A 19,327-nucleotide genomic window follows, 5' to 3' on the forward strand; every position below is an offset into this window, starting at 1 on the left:
TGTAAGATGCATGTGTGTTATGGGAGGGGGGATTGCAGGCCAAAGATGACTTGCAGTTAGCTGCTGAACCTCACCTGTGCTTTTTCTTGCTTCCTTTATATGTGTTAGCAAGCTGTTAACACCCGCACTGAACATACAATTGCCAAAAAATCTTAAGAGAATTTAACTAATAGTAGTTTTGTACATTAAGAGAATGGTGTGAAATTATAGAGGTAGGAAATAAAGAGGGATCATAATTGAAAATGGCTGTGTGATGAAGTGTAAACAAATCAGGAGTTAAATTAAGTCCTATTAAATCTGACTCAGATATGATTTGCCTCAACTTGACTTCTGTGGAGTTGCAGGATGTTTTTTTCCTATGCTGCCTAAATAGTATTTGAACATTGTGCAGATGCTGCCAGGTTAATCAAATGAACAATCATTTGAGCACAAGCATGAGTTTTAGGGATGAGTGATCAGGGCATTTGCTGAGGCTGTAGGTCGTATGGGACCCTGTTAAACTAGTGCAGATCATCCAGTGTGTGGATGTGAATAGGAGAAGACAAGAACTGAATTTTAGCATCTGACCCTACAAAGGTGACACTGGCTCTGCTTGAAGATTTTACTTCCTGTTTCCAAGTAAATCTTTTATCCACAATCCAGTATTCACTATCAACCAATATGCTGAGAGATTGCAGTAATAAATCTTTCCATCAAATCCAGGGAGGCTGCTAGCAGAACCGCACTTCTCTGACATTACATGCTCTAATTACATGCAAGGTTTCTAAGAGTGCTGAAACATCACAGAAAAGAGAAAAAGATAAAAGCCAAGATTTCAAAAAATGGTGGACCGGGACTTACAAGAATAACTCCAATAGAGAAAATGCAGCTTGATTCATGAGCAAAAAGGAAAAAATACTTAGTTATTCCTGTAGGAATGCAGAAACCACAAACACAGGCTGCAGTAATTGCAATTAAATGCACTACACAGGGATGATTCATCACCCATGTCCTACAACAGCTTTACTTTGGAGAACTCAATGACTCTCCAGCCATGCATTTAGCCCTGTGCTCAGCACTGTCTGGCACCCTGTTTCTGGGCAGGAGGCCAGCATACTGAAGTACGTGGTATCATAGAATCACTGGATGGTTTGGATTGAAGGGACCTTAAAGTTCATGCAGTTCCAATCCCCTGCCTTCCACTTCCCTGATGTCCCCAGAGACACCTTCCACTAGAGCAGCTTGCTCCGAGCCCCTGTGTCCAACCTGGCCTTGAACACTGCCAGGGATGGGGCAGCCACAGCTCCTCTGGGCACCCTGTGTCAGGGCCTCACCACCATCACAGGGGAGAACTTCTTATTATCTGATCTATAGTCTGTAGAAGTACTTTGAAAGTAGCAAGTTGACCAAGCTTCAGGGAATTTTCATTGAAAGATTGTGGGGTATTTGCAGATCTTTTGCTGACTACACTGAATGTGCTGACAAAGATACAGCCAGGAGACTGATCTCTAGGATTTAGACAGGAATGGAAAATTGGGAAAATTGGAAACCACCTGTGTCATTAAACAGGTCAGCTGTCCATTTTCTGACCCATAAACATGCTATGCTGTGGGTGATAGCTGGGCAACCATGCATAAGGGAAGGGACAACCTTAAGTTGTTGCAAAGTTTCCAGACAGCTTTTAGAGTTCAGGTCTGTGTGGACAATTGGATCAGTACAGCTTTAGCACTACAGACAGTATTGGTTTAAGATTTAATTAGAACAGGACCTTTTTACTGAATTCAGGGAATGACAGTTTGTTGATTTTACCTCTAGCTCCTTTTTCCTTTTTTCAACTTTTACTTGGAAATTATTTTTAAACTGAGATGTGGAAGGCGTATTAGGTCACTGAAAGTGACAGACTGGGGATGTAATCAATAGCTCATTTTTGAGAAAGAGGGTACCAGAGGAGCTGTTGCAGATCAGGTGAATTGCTGTAATGGCGCTCAGTCACACACCAAGAAGATGACTTCTTACTGCATTTGCTCATCATCATCAGTTGTAACCCTTAATGTTCATTTACCAACTTTCCAGTGATTCCCTAAAGAACTGGGAAGCATTTGCCTTACAAAACTCTCAATAGTGCGATTCTTTCTATTTGGATATTAAGATATGCAAAGGATTGTTGTAAAATACTTAAATTTATTGCTTATAACCGTCAATACAGTCTCTGGTAGGAAAATTATCTTTAATTAGTACAAGAGAAATAGCTTACTAAAAATCTCACTGGGTCTATCTAGGTCTCACCAGTGAGGATGTAGACCCCCTGAGGAGCTCTTAGTTCTCTTTTTCAAGACAGAAGGAGAAGTACAACCTCTGAAATAAAATCGCACCCTACTGTTTTTGCCCTTCAATGCTAAGTTAGAAGAGCATCTTTCTGTGTGACAAGTTTAAACACTGACAGTGTTTCTGCATACTTAGCTACTTGTGTGGTTTGAGGAAAGTGCCTCTTTTTGGACATGTAACACTGGGCAAATCAGCAATTCCAATTTGTGAACTCAGTTATATATATCCTGACTTGAGATCTGAGAAGGAAATAGCTGTTGGCCTGTTTTTGCTGGCAATGTGAGAACTATATGCTCAGTTACAAGTCCTGTTCTGCTGCTGCTCCTGCCAATACCCCATAAGCTATTTTACATATAAAAATTCTGTGTGATGATCTTTGCTGGAGGGACTCTATGTTCCATGTTCCAAGGCCAGGCTGGATGGGGCTTGGAGAAACCTGGTCTAGTGGAAGGGAGATTGGAACTCTCACGAGCTTAAAGGTCCCTTCCAACCCAAACTGTTCTGTGATTCTATGATTCTATGTGATTTTGGCAAGCATTGAGTGTTTTCTCATTCAGTGTTCCTGAACCGTAAGCTGCTATGTCCTCTTTTAAAGCAATTTCTTACTTTACAATCATATTTATTTTACAGTTAATTTAAAAATTCTATTACTTTTAATATTTCAATTCTGATATATTTTTCAGTATCCTAGTGAGGGGCTTTTATCTATAAATTTTTCCTTGCTAGTCATGTAGTTTATGACATTTCTAGAATGTAACATTCTGTTCTGAAAAGAAAAGCAGCTATCAAATTTTAGTGTATGTCTGTGCTTGCACTTATTGATGTGAAGATAACAGTAAGAACCACTAATTCAATGGATATCTAATTTTTGGCGGTAAGACCAGTGGGATTTTCTTAGCATGGGCAGCTTCCTAGACCTGCAGCTGCAATTGATCCACTTCACAGATAGACAGCTAATAACAAAAATAATGAAAATACCAGTTTCAAAGAGCAGATTCAAGGTACAGTAGATATCTGTCCCCTTCATACCTCAGCGCAGGAAGTTTATATTCTTTATGATGAAAGTCCAAAACACTGCTGATGTCTATGTTGCCATAATCCACAGCTTTCAGAGACCTATGCTCTGGAATTAAAACCATCAGAAAACCAGGAATATTGTTTCTTGCAAAATAGTTTTTGCTCAGCTAAAGTGGCATGGCTCCTTTTGCTTTTCATCTAAGCTTTTGACATCTGTTAAGGCTTAGAAGAAAATGAGAAGTATTATTAGTTAGGTAAATGAATCCCATTTGTAGTGCTTTTCATTATCTAACAAAAAAAAAACAAACCACCAAAACCAGAGGTTCAGTTAGAGGTGAAAGCAAATTGCTTCTGGTCCTCGACCTCAAAACTCATCATGTTTTCTGGGTCATGTAGCAAGTTATTTCTTACATGCTTTTTTTCACTGTAGGTTAATTCCTGGCAGCGCTGCTTAGATCGATAGGGAAGAAAATCTGTCATGAGAAGAACTATTTTGTAGAGTTTCAAAGCAGATTTATTAAGCGGACTACTGGGAGCATTCATTCAAACATTGCAAGAGGCTCCTAGGAAAGACTGTGGAATCTCCATCTTTGCAGGTACTCAGAACTTCACTGGAGAAGATCCCGAGCAACCTGTCACGGTTTCAGAGTAGGCCTTGCTCTGAGTAGCACACTGGACTAGAGTGCCTACCAAAGTTCCTACTTCCATAAAGTAATCTGTGATCATAGAATCATAGAATCATAGAATAGTTAGGGTTGGAAAGGACTTTAAGATCATAAAGTTCCAACCCCCGTGCCATGGGCAGGGACAGCTCCCACTAAACCATATCACCCAAGGCCTCGTCCGACCTGGTCTTGAACACTGCCAGGGATGGAGCATTCACAACCTCCCTGGGCAACCCATTCCAGTGCCTCACCACCCTCACAGGAAAGGATTTCCTCCTTATATCCAATCTAAACTTCCCCTGTTTAAGTATTAACCCATTACCCCTTGTCCTATCACTACAGTCCCTAATGAAGAGTCTGTCCCCAGCATCCCTATAGGCCCCCTTCAGATACTGGAAGGCTGCTCTGAGGTCTCCACGCAGCCTTCTCTTCTCCAGGCTGAACAGCCCCAGCTTTCTTAGCCTGTCTTCATATGGGAGGTGCTCCAGTCATATGAGATTTTGGCTCTACTAGTGTGAGAGTTCGATCCCAGTTTAGCCATAGAATCTCCTACTTTTAGCTGAGTGGATGTGTCACCCTGATCCTCGTTCCCATTTCATATTCAGTGAGTGTTTGGCCAGTATTGATGCTCCTAGTCTGTCTTCCTGTGTTCATGATTTATCCATGAAACTTCTCCATCTTGATACTTCTTTCTTCCAGGAATTTTTGGGTGAGGATGAAATTTTAAATGATGACATTTAAATTAAATTATCACATTTAAAAGAAACGATCCTATTTTCTTGGTTTCTCTCACTACCAAGAAGAACTAGAATACTTTTTTTTAAAGAGGAAAGAGATGAAACCAGAAATATACGAAGGAAGGTAGGTGGTTTGTATGGGTGACAATGTCATCTGTACACTGGGTTTAATGCATGTTAGGTATTGTAATCTTGGCTCTGCCACTTCCATATTGTGGGGTCTTGAGCAAGTCACTATCTTTGGATGCCTTTTCCTGCCTATGGCTTGGGAGCAAAGCTTTCTATGGTTAAATCTATGCTATGACTATCAACCAGCTTGGAATTCAGGAATGTGGGAGTTCACTTCGAAGAGGGCTGAGCTCAGCCCAGCCACCAGGCTACAAAGGTGGAGGAAGGCTGGAGTGAACCCTGGTACATAGCAATTTAGGAGGCTGCAATTTGTTTCCTACAGTTGTGTATACACACACACACACACACACACACACATATATATGCTTTCCTGCATTATTGTGTAAACTCATAGTGCCTCATTTTGATGTTGAGCAGGAGTCAAAGTTGATACAGGGCTTTAAAAAGAAGTGAATGAGGCTTTATTCACCTCTCAGTAATAAAAAGAACCAGAGCTCAAGAGGGGGATAATATCAGGCTTGCCCATGACGAGGTGGGGGCTGGCACACCAAGATCAGAGAGAGGGAAGAGGTGCTGGCTAGGGTGTGCACTCAGCTTGTTGCTACACTGGAGCACACTTGAAGTCTTAAGATGAGCCAGGAGCTCCTGCGGTGGGATTGGGTGCACCTTAAGCAAGTTTGCAGATGACCCCAGGCTGAGTGCTGTGGTTGACACACCTGAGGAGTGGGATACCATCCAGAGGGACCTGGACCAGCTCTAGAAGTGAGTCCATGTGAACTGCATGAAGTTTAACAAGGCCAAGCGCAAGGTCCTGCACATGGGCTGAGGCAACCCCTGTTATCAGTAGGGTCTGGGGGATGAATGTCAAGGTCCCCTCCCAAAGAGGAGGTGAAATCAGGTATTGATGATGAAGGGAGTGAGAGCAGCTCTGTCAAGAAGGACTTGGAGTGCTGGTGGATGAATGGAGTGCTGGGGATGACCTGGCTTCAGTGTGCACTTGACCCCAGACCCCACCCTGTGTGCTGAGCTGCACCCCCCTGCTGTGCTCTGGGGAGACCCCCCTACAGTCCTGATCCAGCTCTGGGACAGCAGAATGAGAGGGACATGGAGCTGTGGGAGCAAGTCCAGAGGAGCCCAGGGAGATGCTGCCAGGGCTGAAGCAGCTCTGCTCTGGAGCCAGGCTGAGAGAGCTGGGCCGGTTCAGCCTGGAGAAGAGAAGGCTCCTTAAGGGGAGACCTTACTGTGGCCCTTGAGTACTTAAAGGTGGCTTAGAAGAAAGATGGGGGCAACCTTTAGCATGGCCTGTTACAACAGGACAGGGGTTGATGGTTTTAAACTAAAACAGTGGTAGATTTAAGCTAGATATAAGGATTAAATTCTTTAAGATGAAAGTGATGAGTCCCTGGCACAGGTTGTCCAGAAAGGTGGTAGATGCCCCATCCAGGGAAACATTCAGGGTCAGGCTGGATGGGGCTCCAAGCAGCCTGATCTAGTGGAAGGTGTATGAACCCATGGCAGGGGGTTGGAACTGGATGATCTTTGAAGGTCCCTTCCAACCCAGACCGCTGTATGATTCTGTGATACATCTCAACTGTAGTTGTAACGAAGCTCTCAACTAACCTAGTCATTTAAGCACTTTTGTAGTCACTGGGTAGAGAGAGACACACCTAAATGGCTGCTTAGCCTGTCTGTCTGCCTTAAAAAGCAATACAGCATTTCTGGAGATGCCAGTTTTTATCTGCTGTCTGTAGCAGGAGTTTGATGAGCAGCTCTTCTAGACACCTATCCCTCAGAGAGCTAACATTCAATCAAGTTAATTCTGCATTTTACACACCACACACATACTCTGAGCAGGTCCATAGCAAAAACCAGCTCACGTTTCCTTCAGAAGGAAAGTTGGATTTAATTTTTTTGAGATTACAGTTCAGAAGCAGCACAGTATATACTTAGATGTATATGTAATTCTATCAGTATTAAGCATTAATCAGACTTTTTATTTGCCAATTCTAATATGTTTGGTTTTTTTTTCTCTTTCATATACTGTGACACCCAGAAAAGAAGAATAAAACATTATTTGCAGTAAACAGAGCAAAGACCCACAGGAAAAGCAGTCCATTGCCTGAACTCTGGAATTTGGACGTGTAAAAAGAGAACATTTGGATCATGAACTTTAGAAGCTAGGTACATTTTTGTGCAGGTTTTTTTTCCAGAAGGTAGTCTAATAGTCTAGTATATTATTTACAGTTAAGATTTTGAGTGAACGGACATTGCATTACTTTTGGTTTAAGAATTATCCATGTAAGTTAAAAATACGGCTTGTACTTCTTAGTCTACGTGTGTGACATTCATTAGTTCCCAGGGAAACCATTAAGGTAGGATTTGACAAGTACAAAAGTAAAAATATGATAAAGCAGAGTTGGAGGCAAAATCTCTTATAAAAGCCACTAAGAGGGAATGAGTAACCTAAGTATTAACTAGATTTGAGGTAAAGGTTCCCATTAGTGAATAAGGACCTGAGAATTGATTCTAAGAGTATGAAACAAAATGATACAAAGCAAAGTAATTTCAGAGATGTGACGTGGTGTTTTCAGCCTGCATAATACTTTAATCCTCAGACCTACTCTTCTAAAACCATCATCTGTGGTTAATCAGGAGTGCTTACAGCAGTGATTGAAATGGCCAATTCACTCCTTTAATTACAGTCAAATTTTGCTCTCAGCTACACTGCTGTCCTCTGTATTTGGGAAGGTAGGATCACTTGAATCTTCCTTTGACTGCCAGCCAAATGAAAAATTGCGTTTGTTTGACTCACTACTCAAGCTGATTTGTTTTCCCTCTGGACATTCACTAGTCTGTAATGGAAAAACCCAAACCACAATTTTTAGGTGCTTTAGAATTTGTTTTCAATGTGTTTTTAAGAGGTCTGGACAGGGCTGAGTCATTGTTCCTAACCTAGTCCTGTATTGGAGCTGTTTCATAGCATGGGGGATTTTTTAGTCTGGCTTCTTTCCCTTACTCCCTCAGTTTTCCTTATGCAAGGCAGAAGGGATCACACTGGTTTTCTAGCTTAATCTCTCCTGGAGAAAAACTGGAAGCCAGGCAGTGGTATACATGCTAAGTGACACAATTTCATCATCATTGTCTTAGCTAAGGGGAAGTTGCATCTTTGTGCTATCGAACCCCTGTAGTGAAGCTCACCATCCTTCCTGAGCCAGATGAACTCTTTTCCTTGAGGCTAAAAGGAGCTGCACAGGTGTCAAGGTAGGCAGAGTCCTCGCCTCTCTCAGCAGCTTGGCACTAGTTTTGCTCTTTCTGCACGTGATAGTTGACTCTCCAGACTCTGAAAAAGAGCTGTTACTGTCTGATACTTGGCCAGCACTTGAGCAGTAGTCAAACTGAGTGGCTCTAGGTTGCTGTGTGAATTCTTTTAAATTCAGATGATGAATTATATGTGTGTTATCTTTGCTGCAAAGGAAGAAATTGTAATAAACTGCCATATCCAGTTTTGGCCATTGCATAACCACACTACAAGTCATCATTCAAAGGCTGGACTGAAAGAGGTAAGCTTGATACCAGCTCCTGGTGTTGGTAAGTTGTAAGTTTGCCCAGCTGGAGATGGCAGGTCTGCTCCTCTCTGTTCATGGATGATGTGAAGGATGCTGCTGGCTGCTCATTCTCCTGTGTTGATTCATCCCTATTGAAAATCTCTGCTGCACGCTGGTATGTTGTGAACTCCCCTGTGTATGGTGTGCTCTTCTCCTTGTGCAGTGATGCCAGGGGGACACACAGGAACTGCAGTGTAGTAGAGCTTTGTAGTGGATGGGGTTCATAATCAGAGCGTTGTTCTAAAGGAGTAATGTAGGTGTCATGGATGAATTCTTCATCTGCTCTCACTAGGTGATATTTAATTTATCATCAGAGGGAGTTGCTTTTCAAGAGTTTTTTCCTTTTCAGCTCATGGCTGGAGATTTAAAAATAAAATTCACATCTCATTAGTTTCTTGTCACTTTGAGAACTCATTCTCTGAAACCCATGGTTATTTTGCCTGAATCTCACACTGTAAAATACAGAACAGTTTGTGTCCTTCAGAGTGGCAGTAGTACAAAGAAAGTGGCCAGATGCCGTTAGCAGGCTTCTGCTGGGTTAATGGCCAGCAAAGGCTGGTGAAGATGACTGGAGCTTTCTAGCATCACTGTAATGATTTTGTACATAATTGACCATGAGCAGCTATGCAACATCAAGTTCAGCTACACAACATCTAGCTCAGCCTCAGTATCACATTGTCAGGACTATGCACCCACATATCCTTCGCTGCCAGCTTTCCAGCTAAGGCAAAGTGAGGCCAAGCACCTCTCAAGTTTACATAGTGAGGTTGTAGCCTCCTGCAGTTAAAATCCTCCATCTCCATGTGGCTTTCTGTCTTGGCCACTTGTGTGACACTTCTTTATCCTTCTGCCTACTTGAACAGACTGGTTTTCCTGGAAGATCAGCCTGTGATGTGCAAAAATAAGGACATGATATGATGTCCAAAGATTTCAGGAGGGCTTTCTTGCAAATGCCACAGATCACTTATTCAGGCAATCATTCTGCAAACACTTGCAGCTGACAAAAGCCAGCACAGCTGCCAGAGTCTGTGCTTATCACCCTTTCAGTTCCCCTGAAAACTAACCTCTTAAATTAAGTTATTTTTCTGTTTGGTTTTAGTCTACACTGGATGACCTCTCTGGTAATCAGGGTGCATCCATGCAAACACTAATGCTGTGCAAGAGAAGGAGCAGTGCAACAGCAAAGACAGGTAGCCAAGAGTAGGACAGGTTCGTGTTTTGCATTGGTAATACCAGCTTAGGCCAGGTCATAGTATTTGTTAATACTGTAAAAAATTCTGTCTTGGCACACCACGAACATTTCCATAGAATAATATAGCCTGGAACAGCTAGTTGGAAATGTTTATGAAAATGATATTTATTTCCCTTTTTTTAAATTAGGGCTTCTTGCACCAGACGCTGCACTTTCATTAAGCAACTGTGCAGATGTAAGAGAAGTGAAGACAACCCTTTCTGTACCCAAATTGGTATAACTTAGTCTCTTCCAGAGCCAGAAGATGCTTTGTCACTCCAGGGTCGTAAGTGAGCGGAAATACAGTGCACAGAGCAGGCTGTGGACACAGCAAATGTGAGGAGAGGAGAAGAGGCCTTGACAGAGGTCAGAGAGGGGAAGAGAGATGTTGTACTTTGGATGTTCGACTTGTCAGAATTTGTTTAGTGAATAAACAGAAATGTTTCCCAAAGCTCTTTTCCAGAGCTCTGGGCACATCTGTTATATGTTCAGAGAAGGAGCTAAAATAACACAGTTGGAGGAAAAAGTTAACTGCCTAACTTCAAACACGGAGAAGGAGCGATACCTCCTTCTGGCTATCGAATTCCAGCTGTGAGGGAGAACCTTCACCCTCTAGCCCACCCGAAAAGAGCTGGGAACAAATGGGTTCCCAGTAGCATGTTCAGGAGGTTATGTTGTCATGGATCCTCTGGAGAAAAGGGTCTGACCAGCTCCTGGGATTGCCTTATACTTGGCTCAGTGCCTGTTATACCAGTATAGCTCACCTTTAACATAAGCAGGATTTTCAGGGAGAAATACAGATTTTTAGCAGTAATAGCCTGGAACCAATGAAGATCCCAGTTACCTTTCCTTTTACTTGTCACCAAGCATCTGGAAATGATGCCCAAACAAATGAGTCAGGACAATGTAGGGCTTAGGATATCAACTGAGCCTTTGACAAGGGCTGAAACAGAAATGGAAGCAAGGAAAACATGGCAGTGGCACTTGAAGCCAAGCAAAAACTCATCTGCACTAAAAGATGTCTCCTAAAGAGCACAGTTTCTTTTCTGTGCTTGCTGCCAATTGTACTTGATTAATCAGGTTTCTGTGGGGGTGTTTTCCTTCATTCCTAGCAGCATATTTTTCCATAAGTGATCTTAATATTCTTGCAGATAATTCATCGCCTGCAAGATCATGACTGTTCCAAAAAGTTGCAATATTTTGCCCTCATAAATAAATAAAATTCTTGTTGGAAAGCCATAAATAGCTTTTCAAGACATCAGACCACAGAGGTATTTGTTCTTTTAAAAGTAATCATTGTGTGCTTTCCTCCCTGCAAAAAAGGGGGGTTGGGGGTGGGAGTTAGGCTGGATTTGATCCTGTGGAGTTGACTGAGGTTTTCCTGCCGGAATCTATTAGATAGTGTCAAGGCAGGAAGTGCTAATGTGCAATACACCTGTTTCCAATAGCTTCCCCACCTCCATAAAGGACATCTGTGGGAAAAAGTCCTATTCACGCTGGGAAAAACACATTTCTATAATGGCTTCCCATCCCCCAGCCAGATGGGATAAAACTGAAGCAGCTGCAGTCCAGGTCCCATGAGAAATACTACAAAAAGTGCAATTAAAATAATTAGTTAATGCCTTTTTTTATCCAGTGTGGTAACAAATAGGGGAAAAAAAAAAAAGCCTGAAATTGCTGTTCTACATATCAGTCTGGTATGATGATGGATGTTTCCTTGATCTAAGCTTTCCTTGGGGTTTAAAAGAGCTCATGTATACTCAACCAGTTGCTGGATTAAGGATGTCTATTACCAATGGTAGCAGTAGGTTAAAACCACTTGCACAGTAGATTTTGCTGTGAGAAGAACAACAAAAAGATATGTCAGAATTGATAATAAAATGATTTAGATTCTGCTTCCTCCCTTGGAAATCAAGTTTGCCTCCTATTGATTTAAGCATGTACTGTGTTAGGTTCTGATTAAGCAAAATTTGCTTGATGAGTCAACTTTATGGGGGATGTACAAATGAAAATACATGGCCAAATACATCCCTGGCGCAACTCAGTGAAATCTGGCATTTACCCAGTTGTTAGCTGCTTGTTGTTTGAGGGTTTCTTTCCTAACCTTCAAATGGTGCAGCAAGTGAAGATTTCTTTTGCAGGCACTTTAATTGCTTTTCCTGACATGTTCATAGCACATGAAGCAGTGTACCAGGAACGGTAACCCTGGTAAACTATATTTGTCATTGCCATAGAAGGTTTTTAAACTGCAGCCAAGTGAGATGACCGAACAATGAATGTAACCTAAAAACCAGGGTAGATTCTCTTCACAGTCTTTAGCTTCTCTGATTTCACTCTTATATTTCATCCTGGGGCTGAATTATTCAAACATGAGTATTTTTTCATTTTATATTCCCATTACTATTTCCTGCCATCCCTGTGGGGGAGCCTGGAAGCCAGGCATCTTGGTGAGGGTCATGAAAATAAGGGAATTTTGACTGATAAATGCTTCAGGTCACTCAAGCTGTTCCCATCTCCCACCTTCCTGACAGACGATTACAGAATAGCCTAGCTGAGGAAGTTCTGAACAGCTTACACAGTGATTCTGGGGTGTTAGTATGCAATCTATGTGGCTGTCCCATCCCTGGCAGTGTTCACGGACAGGCTGGATGGAGCTTGGAGCAAGCTGCTCTCGTGGAAGGTGTCCCTGCCCATGACAGGGGGTTTGAACTGAGTGATCTTTTTTAAATTCTTTCAGTTCTAGAAGAAATGGTATTTTAAAGTATCTGATTTTCGTCTATTGTCTGGAAGTGTTAACTCCCCCCTCTCCTCATCCCAGGCCATTTTTGAATGTTACTGGGGGTGAGGAAATACCATGACTTCCAGATTTGGCTTGCTTTCTTTTTCACTGTGAAAGGAGGGTTAGTAGTAGAAGTGGAAGGAAGGTTTACAAAGAGTAGTGCTAGTCATGGGGAAACAACACTAGCAGCAAAATTGGCTCATGTTGTTTCATGAAAGTGTATTTTATCATTTCTGATGATCATCAACAGTAGCTTTGAGAGAGAGAAAAAAGAGGAGCAGAATATTACTGGGAATGTAGGTGAAATTCTGTGGCTTTGTTCCCCTTCAGTGGTAGGTGGCTGCTGGAAATGTGAGTTTCTGTGACAGTTCCACTGGAATTAATAGGGTGGTGAGGCACTGGAATAGGTTGCCCAGGGAGGTTGTGAATGCTCCATCCCTGGCAGTGTTCAAGACCAGGTTGGACGAGGCCTTGGGTGATGTGATTTAGCGTAAGGTGTCCCTGCCCATGGCAGGAGGGTTGGAACTAGATGATCTTAAGGTCCTTTCCAACCCTAACTATTCTATGATTCTATGATTCTATAATATTGGCTGTTTCAGTGGACTAAATATGAAGGGGGAAAAAACATTCATAGCTCACTTCCTTATGTTATTTACTTGACATTAACTTCAACTTGTTTTCATGCTCTTTTTATACTTGGCTCTCTCATGAGCATTTTGGCATCCACTACACAGACAGAATCATAGAATCATAGAATAGTTAGGGTTAGAAAGGACCTTAAGATCATCTAGTTCCAACCCCACTGCCATGGGCAGGGGCACCTCACACTAAACCATGTAACCCAAGGCTTTGTCCAACCTGGCCTTGAACACTGCCAGGGATGGAGCATTCACAGCTTCCCTCACAACCTATTCCAGTGCCTCACCACCCTTACAGTGAAGAACTTCTTCCTTATATGCAATTTAAACTTGCCCTGTTTAAGTTTTAACCCATTACCCTTGTCCTGTCACTGCAGTTCTTAATGAAGAGTCTCTCCCCAGCATCCCTATAGCCCCCTTCAGATACTGGAAGGCTGCTATGAGGTCTCCACGTAGCCTTCTCTTCTCCAGGCTGCACAGCCCCAACTTCCTCAGCCTATCTTCATACGGGAAGTGCTTCAGTACCCTGATCATCCTTGTGGCCCTCTTCTGGACTTGTTCCAACAGTTCCATGTCCTTTTTATGTTGAGGACACCAGAACTGCACACAGTACTTCAGGTGAGGTCTCACAAGAGCAGAGCAGAGGGGCAGGATCACCTCCTTCGACCTGCTGGTCACTCTCCTTTTGATGCAGCCCAGGATATGGTTGGCTTTCTGGGCTGCGAGCGCACACTGAAGCCGGCTCATGTTCATTTTCTCATCTACGAACACCCCCAAGTCCTTCTCCTCAGGGCTGCTCTGAATCTCTTCTCTGCCCAACCTGTAGCTGTGCCTGGGATTGCTCCAACCCAGGTGTAGGACCTTGCACTTGTCATGGTTAAACTTCATAAGGTTGGCATCAGCCCACCTCACAAGTGTGTCAAGGTCCCTGTGGATGGCATTCCTTCCCTCAACCAAACCACACAGCCTGGTGTCGTTGGCAAACTTGTTGAGGACGCACTCAATCCCACTGTCCATGTCAGCGACAAAGATGTTGAACAAGACCGGTCCCAACACCGATCCGTGAGAGATATCACTCGTTACTGGTCACCAGCCGGACACTGAGCCATTGACCACAGCTCTTTGCATGCAGCCATCCAGCCAGTTCTTTATCCACCGAGTGGTCCATCCATCAAATTGATGTCTCTCCAATTTGGAGACAAGGATGTCGTGTAAGACAGTGTCAAAAGCTTTGCACAAGTCGAGGTAGATGCCATCAACTGCTCTACCCCTGTCCATCAGTTCTGTAGCCCCATCATAGAAGGCCACCAAATTGGTCAGGCGGGATTTCCCCTTAGTGAAGCCATGCTGGCTGTCACCAAGCACCTTGTTGTTTTTCATGTGCCTTAGCATGCCTTCCAGGAGAATCTGCTCCAAGATTTTGCCAGGCACAGGGGTGACACTGACTGTTCTGTAATTCCCTGGGTCATCCATTTTCCCCTTCTTGAAAATGGGGGTTATATTTTCCTTTTTCCAGTTGTCGGGAACTTCACCTGACTGCCATGTTTTTTCAAATATGATGAACAGTGGCTTAGCAACTTCATTCGCCAGCTCCTTCAGGACCGACGGATGGATTTCATCAGGTCCCATGGACTTGTGCACGTTCAAGTTCCTAAGATGGTCTCAAACCAGATCCTCTCCTACAGTGGGCCTAAGGTCTTCTTTCTCACACTCCCTGCGTCTGCCTTCCAAGACTTGGGTGGTGTGGTCAGAGCCTTTGCCAGTGAAGACCGAGGCAAAGTAGTCATTAAGAACCTCAGCCTTCTCCAAATCCAGGGTAACCAGTTCTCCTGATAGCTTCAGGAGAGGGCTCTCGTTGTGCCTCGTCTGTCTGCAACGTACCTAGAGATCCCTTCCTGTTATCTTTCCCATCTGTAGCCAAGTTTACTTCTAACTGGGCCTTAGCTTTTCTGACCTGGTCCCTAGCTTCCCAGACAACATCCCTGTATTCTTCCCAGGCTGCCTGTCCTTGCTTCCACCTTTTATAAGCCTCTTTTTTCCCTCCGAGTTTCCTCAGCATCATATTATCCAGCCATGGAGGTCTCCTGGCCCTCCTGCTGCACTTCCTTCTAGCTGGGACGCAACACTTGTAGCAGGTGATCCTTGAGTATCAACCAAGAGTCTTGGGCCCCCTGTCCTCTAGGGCTATATCCCATGCAACCTTACTAAGCAGGTTCCTGAAGAGGCCAAAGTCTGCTCTCTTGAAGTCCAGGGCAGTGAGCTTGTTGCACGCTCTTCTCACTGTCCTGAGGATCTCGAACTCAGCCATCTCATGGCACATAAATAACAACTCCAGATACCTGCAACTGAGCTGGTCATCTCAAGTTCTCATTATACTGAGGAAAAACAAAAGTATTTTTAGGATGTGAGTCACTTGACATAGCTTAGAAATTTACTTCAGGGTGAAAAGAACTGTTGGTCTCCATGGAGCGTATTGACTAGATCTCAGCTAATAACTGCATGGAGGTTTTCAGTAGGCTTATAGGCACATACATCTAAGTTTAGTGCTATTAGTACCTAGATTTCCTGATTCCCATGAGGTGCGTATGATATCTGCTTGTCTTAACAAGAATATCCTGGGGCATGTCAGGTAGTCGAGCATGGTGTGCTTAGGGAACTGAATCCTGTGCACAGGCAGGTGCTCTTGCAGTCCTCAGAATGACTTAAGTCATATGTTAAAAGGCAAGAGAGAGTTATTTTGCCTTTGGAAATCTTCATACAGTTGTCCTTGTTACTCCTCCAATACACCTGCAAGGCCAAGAAATGCTATGATTGCTAGTTCAGAAGTGAGGGAAGAGATGCTGAGGAGGGTAAAGATACTCATCTGCACCAGAAAGCCTGCTAAAATATGGAGCTGAGCCCGAGCTTCCTCCTAACTAGCAAATGTTAGTTAGGTTAGGGCTGTTGTTTCCCCGTGGCATGAGGATAAGGGTGAACTCAGCTTTTGGCTTGCTAGAAGGAAGTTAGAGTTTGATGTTAAAGAAAGGGCTATATATTCAGCAAAAATAGCAAAATAGTTAATGATTTTTTAATTTAATATATTTTTAATATTAATAACGTATTACAGTGAATGGGGTATGAAACACTTGGGGCTCATGTTTGGAGTCAGATTGTATGGGTATTGTTGAACTGTAGCTCTTCTGTAGCTCTGTACCTTTTTATTAGTTGTTGGGAAGATAACGCGTTTAACGGGAGCACAGACATGCCTTAATGGAAGAGTGGGGACTGCAAAGAAGGGCAAGAGACGTGAAATGTGGAGTTAGTAGCTTCCCTGCGTATTTCAGGGAAGGGTGCTGTGCTTGTTCCTGGCAGTGGCTGATGAATTCAGGTATGTATTTAACATTCCGAAGTCAAGCTGTGCTCTGTGTAGGGCCTGTCAGAGGTTGCAGCGATTTACCATGTGTGTGGCCTAGAGCAAGGTACATATTCTTGGTAAGCTGGTGGCTGTTGAAATGAAGATGATGTGTCACAGCACAGTGTTTATTGTGAAAGCACTGATTTTTGCAGTGCTAGTCAATTCCTCTACTTCATCAACTGGAAGGACCAATGCTGAGGAAAAGGCATGTCTTTCCTTCACCCAGAGATCGATCCTATATGTGTAGACCTGAACTACAGCTCTCTTGGAATCCCAAGCCAAACCTGTAGTGGTATGTATCCCAGGTGGGGGGGATAGCACCTGAACATAAGCTGTCACAGGGAAATCGATGACAGTACCATAGTTCCCTGCCGTGCTGAAAGGCCTTAAGTTACCTGTTGGTTTGTATTTGAAATGGTGCATTCTTCCAGATGAGCAAAGTGGAAAAACTCTACCCAGGACAGTGTATTGTGGGAGATGGCTCCAGGCCCGAAGGAGGAGAAGCAAGAGAAAGGTGGAGGGTAGAAAGCTGTAAATTAAAAAGGGCTAAGGGGAGTCTTCATACAGCCTTTATACTTTTATTTTAATTTCCTTGTCTTTTAAGCTTTAGAGCAAAAGTTTAATCAAGTTAATAATGATGGTATGCAACCATATAGCATTTATCCTCCATAATCTCTTTGGTTTTGTCACAGGAGAAAATAATGGAGAATTTATCATGGTTATTGCCCCTTTTCTTCAGCAAATACTTTGTCTCTGAATCCAGCACAGCTGAATTAACAGCATATCTGTTATTTGCCAGCTGCTGTCATAGACTGCAAGGACCCACAAACAGTACTAGTTAATGATTTTTGTTATCACTATCAAGGAAGTGTTTTCCTCATCGATTTTCCAACTTTTGGACCTCTGAATCTTTCTCTGTGAATCTGACACCATGGTTCACTTTCTTCAGTGCTGCATGGACTGCAAAAGAGGAACAATGATTTGGTTGTTCCCGTGTCCTCACATCTATGAGATGGGAACCAAGATAACGTCACAAAATGAGGATGCAAAATGCAGATACAGTATTTAAACTGATTATGAAAAAAGCAGCTATCTGATACAGAACATCTTCATTAGTGACTTTTTGCTGTTAATGTCCCCACATACTGAATCACATTTGAAAGTCAGATTTGTTGAATACATTTGTAGATTCTGAGCCCAGACCACCATGTTTTTACTGTGCTTGAGCTCCAGGCTGATTTTCCTCCTTTACCCAGGTCCAAAGCCTTACTCTCTCACTGCCACTAGCTATTTTCTTGCTGTTGTTTGCTCATGTGAATCTTACTTATTTTCATTTGACAGAAACTAAAGCTGCAGTTCAGAAAATGCTTTCCCAAGAGTAATTTGTTCCCAGCAAGACCTTTTTAGCTGCACAGTAATATGAAAGCATCAAAGTGCCAGGAGAACTTTTTAAAAATAAACTGCCCTGATGCTAAAATAAGCTTTAATTGATTGAGAATTGCACTGAGCCTGACAATCTCAACCATTTATTATTATTTTTTTCCTTTCAAGCTTCATCTTCATGTGATTAAAAGTGACTGAATTACAGTTCCCACATATCTTCCTACCCACACTGCAAGAAAAAAGCCCCACACACAAACTTCTTAGCTCCAGAGGAACTTCTGGGCACACATGGAAAACAGTAAAAAAGCTGATTGCAAGTGAAGTCTAATTAAAAGGTGAGGATGATGGGAATGTTATGAAAAAATGCCCCTGTTATGGCTAAATGCCATGCTGTGCTTCCCTCTCCTCAGAGGAGAGCTCTCCTGGGGATGTCTCTCCTCAAAAGCATTTCCTTAATGTTTTCATGTAAAGTACTGGGTCCTGTATGCCAGATGCTATTGCAACTCCATCTGTTGGAGATTAATAATAGGCTGTGGACAAACTACCACTCTGTCTTCCCATTTTAGGTTTTTAAATGAAAAACACAACCAAGTGAATGTACTCCACCCAGCTGCAGTACCGAACAGTCCTATTCCAGGAGTGGTCTCTGCTACCCTAATACTGATAAGCATGACCCAGAATTCATGGCAGATCACAGATCTAGAGGAAGGAATTTGGAAAGGTCAGCACTTTTATTAATAGCCATCTCTGTAACCACATGCAGGTCAGACTGGACACTGCAGAGCTTAAATGCCGAGTCTACACTATCACAGGAGGAGCAGAAAGTTGTGCCTGGGCACAGTACTGTAGGGATAGAGATTTCTTTCTCTAGGTTTAGTTGACCAGATTCCCAGTGAGCACTTCCACAGTGCCAGAATTGTGAAATAAAATCTATTTCAGGAAGAGGGGGGATTTTTGAAGAATGCAGAAAGCAGCTGTAGTATTATTTTTGAAATTTTTAATTTTTGTTACACACTGAGCTAAGCATGGAACACCATGGGCTATTTAAAAATCATGGTGTTTCTGAAAACATACTGGCTTTGCCTAGAAGAGTCACTCAGGTAAACAGGTAGTCTATCCAAGATAACACTTGTTCCCTACAGATGTGCAGCTGGTAATGTTGCAGGAGGACATGATGAAGAGCAATTTGAAAGATGGATGTCTGGGCTGTTTGAAAGTTCATATGAATTGGAGCTGATGGTTAATTCAAGAGGAATATACTTTATTCCTTCAAATGCAAAATCAATGCAGTACTATGGTAAAAAGGCAAAGGTAACTTTTTCTAAATCATTTTCTGTAATAAGTCTATTCTACATCTTGATTTTAAGCATAACAGAAACTTTTTGAAGTAATTAATTAACTCATTATTCAGAGGAATATTTTTCTTCTTTGTATTTACCCCCATT

At 42.7% G+C, this 19,327-nt stretch overlaps 1 protein-coding gene across 5 annotated transcripts in view; it reads left to right on the forward strand.

Annotated features, from left to right (window-relative positions):
• ST8SIA5 (ST8 alpha-N-acetyl-neuraminide alpha-2,8-sialyltransferase 5) overlaps positions 1-19,327 on the forward strand; it is an 80,277-nt gene that overhangs the window by 9,474 nt on the left and 51,476 nt on the right. The window contains exon 5 of one of the 5 annotated variants that reach the window (XM_062611788.1): positions 6,906-8,113. The exons of 3 other annotated variants lie outside the window; for them this stretch is intronic. The gene's annotated coding sequence lies outside the window, so the exon portion shown is untranslated. Of the gene's footprint in view, positions 1-6,905; positions 8,114-19,327 lie in introns of those variants that run through there. One more of the 5 variants, XM_062611791.1, reaches the window with a different exon arrangement.

The sequence above is a fragment of the Pezoporus occidentalis genome, unplaced genomic scaffold (genome assembly GCF_034315485.1).
Source record: "Pezoporus occidentalis ecotype Australia unplaced genomic scaffold, CSIRO_AGI_Poc_V1 ctg157, whole genome shotgun sequence".
NCBI classification, from domain to species: domain Eukaryota; kingdom Metazoa; phylum Chordata; class Aves; order Psittaciformes; family Psittacidae; genus Pezoporus; species Pezoporus occidentalis.